This window comes from Caretta caretta, chromosome 2, assembly GCF_965140235.1.
Source record: "Caretta caretta isolate rCarCar2 chromosome 2, rCarCar1.hap1, whole genome shotgun sequence".
NCBI classification, from domain to species: domain Eukaryota; kingdom Metazoa; phylum Chordata; order Testudines; family Cheloniidae; genus Caretta; species Caretta caretta.
Genome location: NC_134207.1, coordinates 111,142,066 through 111,156,976, shown reverse-complemented (window position 1 = coordinate 111,156,976; position 14,911 = coordinate 111,142,066). Strand labels below are relative to the sequence as shown.

Here is a 14,911-nt window from a genome sequence, read left to right as displayed (position 1 = left end):
CATAGATCTTAGGAAGGATTTTTCCTTATCCTGAATCAGAAGGAAATCTGGCACAGAAATCTCTGTAAATCAGAAGACAAGTTAGATAACATAGTGATTTGGGGCCAAAAGATTCAACTGAATCAGATTATAGTTATAAGAATCTGCCTTCCATAAGATTCCAGATGCTATCTGGTAAATTGGGTGACGTAATCATGAGACCTAGACTTCTCCAGAGCTATCTGAGCCAGCACACCGGCCTCTGCCGTCAATTCATGGCAGTATCCAATTCTCTTTGTGGAACAGATCCTGTAGGCCAGTGGTTCTCAACCTTTTTTCATTTGCAGACCCCTACAAAATTTCAGATGGAGGTGCAGACTCCTTTGGAAATCTATTGTCTGTACATAACGTTTTTAATTCTTTTCAGTCAGTTTTCAGTCCATCTCTTGCAGACCACTTAGACGTAGTCTGCGAAACCCTGGAAGTCCATGGCCCACAACTTGAGACCCTCTGCTATAGTCAATCCTGTGGCCACTGTTCCCTCTAAGCTGTGCGCGTGTGCACGCACACACAAATCCTAAACCCCGCACACACGGCAAAACACCACGCGCACAAAAATTTGCACAGAAGAAATTTTTTGCGCACATGGCCTGTCAAAAATTAGAAGGAACATTGCCTGTGACCTATCAGATCCATTCTGGATCCTAAAAATACCCAGTCCTAGAAAGGTAAAAATGAGCTCATTTAATTACAATTTCTTCGGAGTGTTGTTTCGCGTACTTCAAAGCAGGAATGCTGATAAGAAATGAACATAAAAAGGTTACATGATTTTCAAAACATTCACAAATAATGTTATGGCATTGAAAGATACAGCTGATTCTCTGTCCTTTGCACCTTATCTTTTTTTTTTTCCTTTTGAAACACTGAGAGTAGCCTTTGAATTCCTCAGCTTTGGTTGCTTTATTGCATGTCCTTGCTATTTTTAAACAGTTATTTTGTGTTTCATTTCCTGGAGGCCTTTGTTGTAGTGGTATTTCTCACCCCCTCCTCCTTCCTTGGCAATCAGGATGCTGGTTCACCTTGAGGCCAATACATCCAGATGAGGCCTGTTCTCAACTCCCCCCACCCCTCCCAGAAGACGAAGCATTTTACCCCATCTAAGTTATTATGTTGTAGTGGTAGGTGTTCAGTAAAATTCACAGATTCCGACGGGCCATGACATGAATGTTCCCGCTATTGGAGCGGAGAAAGCTTGGTCACCCTGGAGATATTTAAATTGCCTCTGAACGAGAATTGGCACGTCAGAAGTCAATATGCGAAAGTGGGGCTATTGCAACAACCCGGATATAGGTGACTGCGGTGAAACACAAACCATGGATCATCTGTCGGTCTGCCAGCGCCTGGAGGAACCATGCACCATGGATGAGCTCACCAGGGCTACAGACTCGGCCATATTATGTACCGCATGCTAGAAAAACCTCTGATTGTCGTGGAAGGACGCAAGTAGAAGATGACTCCATTTAAAGCTCCACCCTTCTGATGGCCATAACTGCGGTGGAGCCTCTCTTTTTGTGAGGACTTACTTACTAGCAATCCATGCAACTGTAACTGCTGCCGCTCTGTGAATTGGCTGACAGGAGATTTTAGTGCCAAGGGGCGGATGTCTCCCTACTGACTACAGCGCAACCCAGTCTGCAATTCTTAACATCCAAGAACTAAACGGGAGTAAGAAACCCAAGTCTGTTCTTCAGTCTATGCCATACATCACAGTATCTGGTGCTGCTATCAAGTCACTAGAGTGACTGACTGTCTCCTGTCTCCAGGCCTTTTTCCATACCACCCTCTCCACATGGACTATTTCCCCTCCTCCCACTTTGCCAAGCCACTATCCTTCCTTCTTTCATGACCCTATTGAAGAGTGTACTACTTCTGGGATTTCCACAAGAAAGTAGCCAAATCCTCCTAGGTTGAGTCATTTGGGCTTCTCACATGGTGTCTTCTCCATCCCTGCTGCCTATGAGATTGTAAATGCTTTGTGGCAGGGCTTATCCAAGGTTTGTATCTTGTGTATCATCAGACTCCATGTCATCGCTTAACACACACTTCAGTTGGGCTTTCAAATGATGAAAGCTTGAAGATCTAAAATAAACCCCACAAGGGTTTAACCTTGGTACCTTAAACATATAACCCATATCTTTTATCCACTGTGCTGTACGCACTACAGCTAACTGTATTTGTGACAATCTAACGCTGTTGGTTTTGCCCCCTGGAGAGTCCGCATGCTCTCCATGCCGCCAAACAAGCCTTTCGGAATTGCAGGTTAAATATGGAGCTCAAACAAAGTATGTTTCCTAGTGCAGGAATGCAGATTTTCGTGCAAATCAGATTTTATTTTCTGCGTGTTCTTTTTTCTTTGACAAAACAAGATTTTTTCCCCCCTACACTTTAGCCAGACATTTCTCTCTAATTAGAGCACCTGTTGAAAAAATCCTTTTGTATGTGATGTTAAAGTAATCAGCTGTGCACAAAAACACAAAGCCAGCACTCCACGCCACAGCACTACTGCAAGGAGAGGTGTGTGCAGAATGGGAGGATGGTCTAATGCTTAGGGTACTCACTAGGGCATCTGGTTTGCCATAGGCTTCCTGTGTAAACTGGGGCCAGTCACTTAATCTCTCTGTTTCTTAGTTCCGTGTATGTAAATGGGGATAACGCTTTCCTACCTCAAAGGGGTGTTGTGAAGATAAAATACCTTCTAAAGATTGTGAGGTGTTCAGATACTATGGTAAGTAGGCCAGGGAGGGCACCGTGTGAGTATGTAAGGCAGACAGATATGTAGAGGGATTTCTGTACACTGGGCAGGTTGGCTGCATGCTGGCTCCTTAGCACAGTTCTACCTAAACATACTGTTTAGTCTGGCACTGGGGAGTGCTGAAGTTCACACGCACTGAATTAAGTCGCAGTGCTCAGGGCACCACTGCCCTTTGCCTGTAGAGTTCAGGTCCTACGCAGTACAGAGAATAAGGGCAGTGTTCGTTTTCTAACGGGGATTCAAGTCATAATTAACTGTCACTTTCGTGCTGTATACAAATCAACTATTGCACTGAGGTTATGTTTTAAACTGAGCAATCCAATAATGCTGATGTTTTACAATTCTGTATTGTGGAACAAGTCTGTCAGATCACATTTAAACAAATGAAGCCATTTTGAATTTCAACGAGAGTAAAGAAGAATCTAAAATAGTTAAGCTGATAGTCTGACAGCTTTGAGGTGAAGGATGATCCAGTGGCTGAAGCAGAGGACTGAGAATCAGGAGATCTGAGGTTCTGTCTTTGGCCTGCAACAGATTTTGTGACCTTGGGCAAGATACTTAATCTGTCTATGCCTCCGCTTCTCCATGTGTAAAATAGGGACCATAATACTGACTTGCATCACATCTGTGTTAGCTTACTTTATTACTTTTTGTATGAGTACTTTAAGATTCTCAGTTGAAAGGTGCCATAGAAGTGCAAAATATTATTGATTTATTTTGCAGTCTTCTAATGGCTGGGTAGGCATTCCTTTGAAATCTCCAAAGGAAACTGTGTGGGGAGGGAGAGGACTGCTCCTGGGTACAGTAATTCTACTTATACAGAATTGTAATAGAGATTCCTCACGATTTCATTTTGCTTCAGATTTTTACCTACGAAAATGGAGTTTTATAATAGAACTGACTGACAAATCCTGCACTTTCATGGTGCAAATAGTACCATAATTATTGAACAAACACAAAGGTTTGTACATTGTACCTCCAATCTGCTAAGGTAAGTGAGAGTTAAAGGGCTGGCGCTCTGAGAGCTTACCCAGCTAATGGATCAGGGTTTTTACAGACAGAAGGGGTATGCTGTAGTCAGAGTGGTAAATCTGTAGTGACAGATGTTGGTTCTATATTTGTCAATGACCTGCTTGGCATTGCATGCAGTTCATTTTACAAACAATAATGGAAATATGGTGTGAGGTAGAGTGAGGGGGAAATAAAGCTGTGGTTAAAATGAAGGTATACATTGAAAAATGTTATTTTAGTTTAAAATATTTTCCCCACCTGAATTACTTAACTAATTTTTTTTTAAAACAAGAGTCCTGTGTTTGAATAGGTATGAGATGCCTTCAGTTGCCTCTTGTTCCCTCTCCCTCACCTTGCTGTTGAGCACCAGACATCTGTCAAAACTATGGTAATGGCTTTCTCCTGATTTGAAAGGACGCTTAGTATTTGTCAGACTTTTCCCTGGCTACCACTTTCCTGTAGTTGTACCGTATCTGTCCCTACAGGGCAAGAGTTAGGTGCCATGTTGTAAAAGAACCACGTTGTCTTAAGCTACGCCTACAGTATGAGCTAGGAGTGTGAGTTCTTTGCTCGCGTAAATATGCTTGTGCAAGCTCTCATTGAACTAGCGTGAGTATAAGTAGCCGTGTGTAGCTGCGGTCGCACGGGGAGCGGCAGGGGAGGGACAGCTTAGCTGTGCTGTGTACATAGGCCCACTCTTTTCAGATGGGCTTGTACACAGCATGGCTAAGCTGTGCTTATGCTGCTTGTGCTACACCAGCTACACACATATGCACATGTTTATACGCACAGGAGCTCGATGCAAGCCCCTGCTCCTGTGCCGGTGAGTATGTGGCTGGGAACCACACCCCTAGCTTGTAGTCTTTGAGGTAGCTGTAATGTTAGTTGTTAGTGGATGGGAGGTAGGGCGGGGGAGGATTCCGTGCAAAGAGAAATAGTTTGGAGGAGAGGATGCTCAAAACTTTAAGACACACTAGTATGGCCAAGTGGTGCCATCAATGGAGGGTCTCCACTAACCTTGCTCATGATTATTGTACCTTCCTTTGCCCTTCCTCCTTCAGAACAAAATCCTAAACTCTTTGACTTGGTACCAGCTGTTCCCTTGTCTTTCCAGCCAGAAAGGCTCACTGAGGATGGGGAAATGCTGTGCATGGTTATTTTGAAATCCAGTAACATCCAGCTGTGAATTGCATGAAAAATGCTGTGAAGCTTTTGGTTCTGTTTTGACAGTCCTTGGCTACTGAAAATTCTTCCTCTCTGCCCACAGTCCACTAAAACCAAGTCAAATCCACATACACTTTCTCTCAGTTTTTTAGCATTAGGTGACCACAATCATTTCTTGGTCACTGGCAGGATAAATTTTGTCAGCCTCACTGAGGGGAAAGATGTTCCAGAATCTTCTTTGGTGGTTGGTTCCATTCTTCCTTGTTTCCATTCGCTGGTGGATCTGTTTGGAGTCTGTGGGTATAACTAGCAGCAACGGGACAAAGTTAAGGGCCCAGCTATATGCAAGCTGGTTATTTTGGAGGAACATTGTGATGTTGCACTCAATATGATTTTATGAAAATATGCTAATAAGTGTGAATATAATGTAACTGGAATATGCTTCATACAAAAGATCTCTTGTAAGATATCATTACAAAGCTTATAATCTACTGTGTGTGGTCATCCTCTTTGTATAAACTTACCACTCTTGTATCTGAAGCTAGAATTACGAAATATAACTCTGAGGGCCTATTGTAATTATACAAAGTGTGGGCCATTAATGGTGGTTTGGAATCTTGATGGCTCCCATTAACCAGGACAATTGACTGTAGTTGCCTCTGTTTACTTGTAAGTCTTCCTGTATACCTGTGGGCTGGCAAGTGGGTAATGAAGTCTTACAGAGACGTGATCATGTCAGCTGAACTGGAATCCATCTTTAACCCAGTGCTTTTCCATTTAGAAAGAGGGGTGGGAACCCAGAGAGGGGCAAAGGATTCCTGCCTTGTGCAAAAGATATATAAGGGAGTGGAACAGAACAAAAGAGGCTGCAGTCATGAGAAATCCCCTGGCTACCACCTGAGCTGGAACAAGGGCTGTACCGGGGAAAGAATTGTACCTAGACTAGGAAGGAGTCCAGTCTGTGATAGAAGCTTATTGAAACATCTCTGAGGGTGAGAGTTTATCTGTATTCAGGTGTCTTACTGTATTAGGCTTAGACTTGCATGTTTTGTTTTTATTTTGCTTGATAATTCACTTTGTTCTGTCTGTTATTACTTGGAACCATTTAAATCCTACTTTTTGTATTTAATAAAATCACTTTTTACATATTAACCCAGAGTATGTATTAATACCTGGGGGGCAAACAGCTGTGCATATCTCTCTATCAGTGTTATAGAGGGCGAACAATTTGAGTTTATCCTGTACAAGCTTTCTACAGGGTAAAATGGATTTATTTGGGGTTTGGACCCCATTGGGAGCTGGGCATCTGAGTGTTGGAGACAGGAACACTTCTCAAGCTGTTTTCAGTTAAGCCTGAAACTTTTGGGGGACATTGTTCAGACCTGGGTCTAGGTTTGTAGCAGGCTGGCGTGCCTGGCTCAAACCAGGCAGGGCACTGAAGTCCCAAGCTGCCAGGAAAAACTGGCTCAGAGGTAGTTTCGGCACATTGGTTGGCAGTCCCAAGGGGGTTACTGTGATCCAACCTGTCACAGTATTATAATATGCTAATCTCTGTGTCTTGTTATAATACCGATTGGTTTGGCCTTGGTGGATGAGACCAAAGTGAGTTTGGCTAAAACAGAGTTTGGTCCCATCTGTAAAGGCAAGATGAACATTCATTATACGACCGTTGGGGAACTGCTATGCTACAATATGATCCCCTGGATCAGTCATAACAAATGGAAAATGTAGGTTAGAAAAACTTTTGAGCAGTGTGCTGTAGTTTTTTGGGAAGAGACTGTGCTGCTATATTTGCGCAGTACCTAGCTCAACGGTGCTGCGATCCTGAATGAGGGCACTACCACAAAATACATAGTAATCAGTTAAACTCTGGAATAGTCTTCTATGGAAGTGGTGTAAAGCTCAATCACTGAAATAATTTGCAACTGGACTGGACAAAGCTCTGGAAAATAGGATGTAGATGAACTAGTAGGTCTTTTCTAGCTATTGTTCCCATGATATTCAGCCATAGTGGATAAGCATATTAGCTGGATGTTTCTGCTGAAGTGATCAGCAGTGAAATAATTAACAGTTTGGGCAACTGAATTATAACTAGGCTTCAGAGTTAATCCCACAATGAAACCAACTGCGGGCAGTTCAGAGGGTTAGAGCTATCGTTTCCAGCTTTAATTCAGACCCTGGAAAGCAACATGACAGGTACATTATATTTGGAAGGTGAAACTCTTCCAAGTTTACATCCTCTGAAAGGCAATGGAAACATCAGAGAAATGATGGAACTTGTTTTCTGGCCTTCAAGCCTCGATTCTCACTGTCAAAACTCACAGATAAGAATGAAAATGGTCATTTCAAGAACCATCTGCTAAAAGGGTAAGGACTTGATCCTGCAACTAATTAATTTATTCATTTACTTGTAGTGCAGTTATGTCTAGGAGCCCTTGTTGTGGACAGGACCCCACTGTGCTAGGTGATGTACAAACCCAGGACAAAAAGATGGTTACTGCCCCAAGGTCTTAAAATCTAAGTAATCAACCTTAATCTACCTGTATTTCACAGTCTGAAAACAGCTACTGCTCTATGCACATTAGCTAACGTTATGAATATTTCCCCCCTGTGCACTTCATTCTGTAGTAGGTGTTGAGCACCTGCATGTATTCTGAGTCTTGGGTTACTGACAATTACATCTTAGTGGGCAGAGCAGGTCAAATTAACTGTGAATAATATTTGTTATGAATTTTGGCATTTTTATTAAATAAATTATTTGCTAACACATTTTTCATTATTCAACGATCTCCATAGATCAATGAGTAGAACAGAGCAAATAATTTGCTCGATGAATTTTTCCGGCCAAGTACTGAATAATTATTTATGCATTGCTTTTTTCCCCTTATATAACAAATCTATGAATAGTGCTTGCTAATATACTAATATTGTTCACTATAGAAATGGTAGAGGTAATAAGCTATTCAATTCATGGGGATTTATATATTATTACTTAGTGCTTTGAGAATGTAGTTGTACTTTTCATGTTCAAAGTATGTTACAAATAGTAACTGATGAAGATTTATAACTCTGTGAGGAAAGTGAGTAGTGTTGCCCCTTCTCTGACACCAGTGTTGACTCTCTGCCTAGTGGTAGCAGAATTCTTGGGCATTGCTGGATGGTTTCTGATGAAGGAGAAATCAGTGATGTGGGGTCTGATGTATTGCAAGTATAACTTGCTCTCTTTATGCATATGCACCATTCCTGAAACACGGTTGTCAAATAGCACACCCTGTTTTAGGCAATCCCTTGTTTAGAGAATCTGTGTGTCCAGTACCCTGTGTTCCCAGGGAGCCACTTTGCCTGAAGAAACAACTCTAATCAGCAGTGGTGCAAGTAGAAATCATTTCTTGCAGGTACTGCACTATTGGGAGGGACACAAGGGGGCGCACGTGACCTCCCCATGTGACCCTCCATGTGACTTTTCCCCACCCTACCCCCAGCCCGGGGCCCCCATGCTTTCTCCGTCCCCTCCGGCACCCCCCTTACCTGTCTAAAATTTTACAACTGCAACTTTTACAACTAAAATTTTACAACTGTTTGGGCCCCTGGTGCCACGTGTATTTCCAGGTGTCATTGGGGATCCAGCAGCACCCCAAATTGAAAACTTCTTAAATGTCCTTCTGCAAGCACCCCACTTCCCCTTAACACACTATCAGTGCCTCCCTTATGTCCAGACTAAGCTTCTGCCATCTTACCTTTATCTAAGGGTAGGTCTTCACTACCAACGTTAAAGCGCTGCCGCGGCAGCACTTTAACATGGCTGTGTAGTCGCGGCCCCAGTGCTGGGAGAGAGCTCTCCCAGCCCTGTAAATAAACCACCCCCATGAGGGGCGCAGCTCCCAGCACTGGTGCACTGTCTACACTGCCACTTTACAGCGCAGAAACTTGCATTGCTGGGGGGGGGTTCACACCCCTGAGTGAGAAAGTTTCAGCGCTGTAAAGTGGCAGTGTAAACAAGGCCTAAGTATTGCTCTCCGCCAGGCACTAGGAAAGCAAAGATGCTGTGCCATCTGGGCTTGATGGAAAAGAGGCATAGAACTGTTTGTGCCATGTGCATCTTGACAGAACTGCAACCCAAATTGTTTTATTATTTTCCTCAGCATGACATACAGGAGGGCAATCAAAATCAGCCTGGCATAACGTGCATGAGAACTGTCTCTGGACAGATAAGTAATTGATCAAAATCACATTCTCTGATCTCTTGGGGCCAAATCCTCTTCCCATTGAAATCAAAAGAAGTTTTACTATTGAGTTCAATGGGAACAGGCTTTGACATTTGGAAAGGAAAGAACAAAGCCACTCAAGCAAGGGCTATGTTGCTTATACCACAGGTTTCAAAGACTGCTGACTCGTGAGAAAGTCAGCAGACATCTGATCTTTGTCCATTGCAAGGGAGAAATCAGCAGCTAATGAGGCTAGAACCATACCATATCCAACCATATCCAACTCTTGTACCATATCCAACTCTTAAATCCATCTGCAAAGGATCAAGGAAATATGAAGGCTCCAGATTACCTTAAAATCCTCAGTCCCTTGATTAGAATGCTCCCATTAGTATATGTTCATAGTCCAGAGGCTGGAGCAGGAATCAAAAATACTGTTTAAACACTTTCTGTGTCCCCCACCCCATCCCTCTTGAGGACTCCTGACCAAGTTAACAGCACAATACATATGCTAACAAACTTAAAACCTTTAAGTGTCCCTCCCAAATAAACCTTTGTTTAAGTTTGTTAGCATATGTATTGTGCTGTTAAACCCATATAAAGAATGAATGCCCTCCCTAGCCGTGTTCTGTTCCTTTAAGGAGCAGAGTGCAGCTCCACCCCCTCTCTGGGGGATGGGGGGCAGCCTCCCTGAGTCTTTCCAGTACCCTGTATCTGCTAAAAATCTCTTGCCGGTACTGCGTACTGTAACGTACCACCCTCCTTGCACTCCTGCTAATCAGAGTCCCAGGCAGAGAGTAAACTCTTCTGTTCACTCAGCTACCTCACCACCTAGAACCTTGTTGAACCCAAACATCTTCCTGTTAATAAGACTATGACATCCTACTGATTTTTGACCTTCTTGAGGCTAAAGGATTTAATCTGTTCAGTGCTATCAATGGGCACAATGCCAGGAAACTTGACTCTCTAGTGCTACTAGATTAACGTGCCAAACGTGAGTGAGTGAAAGAGCATGCCAGCATTGTGGTGGTGTTGTGAATATCTAACTATGGGATACAGCTTCTGTTCCATCAGTGGAATATCTGTTGGGTTTCCATGCACTTTGCATCAAGTACACAGAGCCCACAGACCCAGGACTATGTCAGTGGGAGGGTTTTTCCTTTTTAAAAATATTTGTTTTTCTATACTGCCATTAAAAAAAAACACTTAGACGATTTGACGATACTATGAAATGCACAGCTGAAATCCACAGACAAGCAAATATGAGAGCAGTCTGGAAGACAGTTCTGTTTTGTGGCAACTTTCAAGGTTTCAAAATTTCACACAAACACTGGAAAGAAGGCAAAACCTTTCAGTTGTTTCCCCCAAAACAGAATTATATCATAATGTCCATTTTTGGATCAAAACCTCTGTGTGTCTGCAGGTGGTTAGGGTTCTGGTCTGGGATGGGGAAGATCCATGTTCAAGTCCTTGCACTGCCTGATTCAGAGTAGAGTGTGCCTATTCCCTTTGTTCCTAGCAGATTAGACCAGGCAGCATTCACATACACCTCATCACGTGCTGCCACTCAGCATCAGAATCTGATTGCTTTCAACACTGGATAATGACCTCACTGTGGTGTTGCCAAGAAATCCTGTCGTAGGCTAGATATGTCCACATAAACTTTGCACGCATTCCCATGTCAGCCCTCCATCTTAATTCCTGGCACTCCTTTTTGTTTCCACAGGTGTTTATGTGCATCTAGGGGTATTGTTCTAATAAAGGACAATTAATCTGGCAGAATTCCTTTTTCATGAAATTTCCACTTATGCCTTACAATGGAAAGTTCAGCTATTTCAGCAGCAAAAATTGGCTGCATTTTGAATACAAAGTGACTTGTGTCCCCAGACTTTCTCATTAAAATTTTAAATTCACGAATAAAGTTAACTGACTTAAAGGACAGCGGTCACCTCGGTTCAAGCAGGACAAATATATCAAGTGTGTGTGTGTGTTGGAGCTGGTCAGAAAATGGTAAGTACCTTACATGAACATAGAAAGTAACAAAATGTTTTCATTTTGTCCTAGAATTTGCTTTTTTAATTTAAAAAACAATTTTTTTTTCCAGTTTTTGATTTTCATTCAAAAAAGCCATTTTTCCTTGAAAAATATTTTGGAATATGTACTTTTTACTTGTTCTACTATGTGTGTATTTGACAGATTTTAAAAGGCGTTTGGACATCTAAAATGGCATTTAGATACCTAGACAAATGACTTAAGGCCACTTTGATGCATAAAGATAGGTGGATGCGCATCCTCTAGAAATGTTTCCTTGTGCTCCCAGAACTTAGCTGTCTAAGTGGTGTTAAGTTGAGCACCCATGTGATTTTCGTGCCTTTTAGCCATATGAGGAAATTTTTCTTCTCATCCTTGCGCCCATGGAACTTCCAAAGTGTTTCCATGCAGCCCATGTATATGGAAAATTATAAAATTCATTGTAACCTTAATTGTAATATCATTGGGAAGCCTCTATTTAACATAAATAGTATTTTTTAAATCTCCTTTATAATTGGATAGCCAGCTTTAATCAGAAACAGTGTCTGAGGCAGACAGATGTTTGATGTTTGCAATGTTGTAGCCATGTTGGCCCCAGACCTGAAGAAGAGCTTGGTGTAGCTCAAAAGCTTGGTCCAGAAAAGGATATTACCTCACCCGCTTTGTGTCTCTGTTATGCCTTTGATGCTGTCAAACTTCGTTTAAAATCTGTGACCCGTTTTGGGCTCACTGGTGAGTGTACCTTTTGCTGACTGCAACGGTTACAGTAACTTTTAGTTGCAGAATAGCTTCAGGAAATGTTGTGGGTTTTTTTTGTCAGTCATATTGTTCCTGCTAATTACACAGGCCATATTAATGGCACAGACTGCTCATTTTCAGGCTCTGTTGGAAAGACTACCCAGAGAGGTGTTACTCCTCTCAGTGCAGTGTCAGATGTCACCCTGTGGGATATTAAAACCAATTCGAGATGGTGTTGAAAAATATTTTCTTTTTCTGTACAGTAATGCGTGGAGCACTGATAGCATTAAAAAGAAATCCCGTTGCTGGAGAAATGTTAATGCAAAAGCTGCCAAATGGGAGAGATTTTCTATAGTTCACTGTTAATGTAAGACTTTTGCCTTCACAGTACATGCTGTCCTCTAATAATGAACAGCTCTTTAATGAGAGCAGAGAAATCAATGTTTCATAACTATACTAAAGACAAACTTTGGAAGGGTTTTTTCTTGGTTTAATTTGGTTTTAAAGTACAAACACTAATTGGCTTTAAATAAAACGAGAGAACCCTATAGATTTATGACATTTTTGAGCAACAAATCCAGATCTCAGGCCGTCAGAGAAACAGACTCCCCTTTTATGAGGTAATTATGATTTAGCATTTACTGTCTCCCTCTTGAGTCTGTGTGTTGCCTTTAAAGTAGCTCTGGGATGAATGTCAAAAATGGGATTTACAGTCAAACCTTTTCAACATGTAAACTGCCGGGTATGTATTATTTTTCTAAGGAATATTTCTTCTGCATTTGTGGTGTTGGGTTTTTTCCCCCCCCTGAAACAACACCTACAAATTACTCCTCATGAAAAAGTCGCTGCATCATCAGAAAATGCTTATTTTTGGAAGTGCTCTCGAGGGTTCGTGTAGATGTAAATATTTCCCCAAACCTCATGGACTGACATCTTTCACGGCTCATTTCTTCCCATCACTTAGCAATCCGTTTCAGTTGATTAAACTTGATCTGCATAAAAGCTGGTCGGGGCAGCTTCCATTTACTTCAGTGGGAGCTGAATCATGCCCTAAACACTGAAAGATGGTAGCTTATTGCATATATGCACACAACTCTATCCCTCTGCAGAAGAGAAAGGGCGGCTGAGACCGCTGGTGAACTGGAAAGAGCTTGTTCTTTGTTTCAGAGAAATACGTTACCCTCAGGTCAACAGGAGGAAGGACTATCCTTTCACTTTTGCCATGGATTCCTTGTCTTTGCTGACAGTCTTTGTTTCATCCTCCTCCTCTGGATTTTTTGCTCCGTCAGAACTGTAACTAGAGTGCCGCACAAAGGGCTAGTCTACGCTGGCAATGCTAAAGCATTGCTGCGGCAGTGCTTTAACGTGGCTCGTGTGGTCGCGGCAGAGCGGTGGGAGAGAGCTCTCCCAGCGCTCCAAAAAACCCAGCTCCACGAGGGGCGCAGCTCCCAGCACTGGGGCACTGTCTACACTGGCGCGTTACAGCGCTGAAACTTGCTGCACTTGGGGGGGGGGAGTGTTTTTTCACACGGCTGAGCGAGAAAGTTGCAGCGCTGTGAAGTGCCAGTGTAGACAAGCCCCAAGTGTCCATTGCAATAGAGTTTCCAGGCCTTCCTGGGAACCAGAGCACAGACTGGCTTGCAGAGCTTGACAGATCTAAATGAAATGCAATTTACATCATGCAAACCCATTAATTCTTATAGTGTAGGGTGTTTTTCATCTAGAGCAGGAGTTCTCAAACTTAACATCTCACCCACTTCTATCCCTCACCAAATTAGCCAGCACCTTCAGCAACCCAAGCCAATAGTACCAAACCCTCCCACAGCATCAGTCTTCTCTCAGCAAGCCTTGCCTTCCACCAACATTGCAGCCTTCACTCACCCCAGCGTCCCCTACCTTAGCACCAGCCCCATCTAGCAGAACCCACCCTGAAACCAGTACTCCAAGTTACGCACCTCTCCCCAATCCAGCCATAGTTTCTTGCAGTGACTCGAAAAGAGAATGGTATGTGACTTCAAAAGATGGTGAGACTGGAGTCCTAGCAAGAAACAAAGGCTAGTTAGATGTGAAGAAAGCTTGAGAACCTGTGCACCAAACACTTCAGAGAAAAATCAAAATGATAGTGAGAAAAGGAAAGTTTTAAGGTCTGATTTAAATAAAAGCAGAGAGACAGTAACTTAGAAGGAGGGATCCCAGAAACTACAGATGAACTGAAAGAGTGACTGCCCCATTTGAGAAGAGCCATGAGGAGGTGGCCATAATGGCAGAGGTGTATAACTGATACAATAGGCAAGATAAAGTGAATCAAAGGAGAACTTTGAAAATCAGGTGCGTTATTGTGAATGAGATACAAAGTTGAATTGGATAGCGAAGATAAAAAAATCTTTATTTGGTTACAAGAGAATAAAGACCAAATTTATAAATACAAAGGTAGTGGTTATATCAGAGACCAGGCTAAAATACTGGTATTTAGGGCTGCCATTTTCAGAACAATCCAAAATAAGAGGAAAGATTTTGGGAAAGCTTCCAACTGAGAAGCTCAACAACTCAACACAGCTCTGCACCAAGGGGATGCCTTTGATAAGATTGTAATAAATGTGAACAGTGGAGCACATCAATAGGGACAAGTAAGGTAATTCCTAACCTAACATGGGTTTCCAACAACACCTTGAAGGGAGGAGTCTACTTGAAGCAGAAAAGGAAGCTATAATGAAAGAGCTGAAAGGGCTCAAACTCATACTTGTCTAACTCCCAAGTCTACATCAACATGACTATGGATCAAAGGAAGGCTAGTGACATGTCGAATTTCTAGTAACTTCCATGTCACAAAGGTAGCCTTATAGACATGGAAGAAGAGGAAGGAAAAAGAACATCCAGGGTCCTGGATAACTGAAGATTTCTAGGCTTGGAAACTGCTATGGAGTTGAGGTCTGTGTTAAAGGAAATTTAATGAAATCCAGCATAGCATTAG

At 42.4% G+C, this 14,911-nt stretch overlaps 1 long non-coding RNA gene across 2 annotated transcripts in view; it reads left to right on the top strand.

The window, feature by feature from the left end:
* The window catches only part of LOC125630966 (uncharacterized), a 97,415-nt gene that overhangs the window by 11,384 nt on the left and 71,120 nt on the right, over window positions 1-14,911 (top strand). The gene's annotated exons all lie outside the window — the stretch shown is intronic.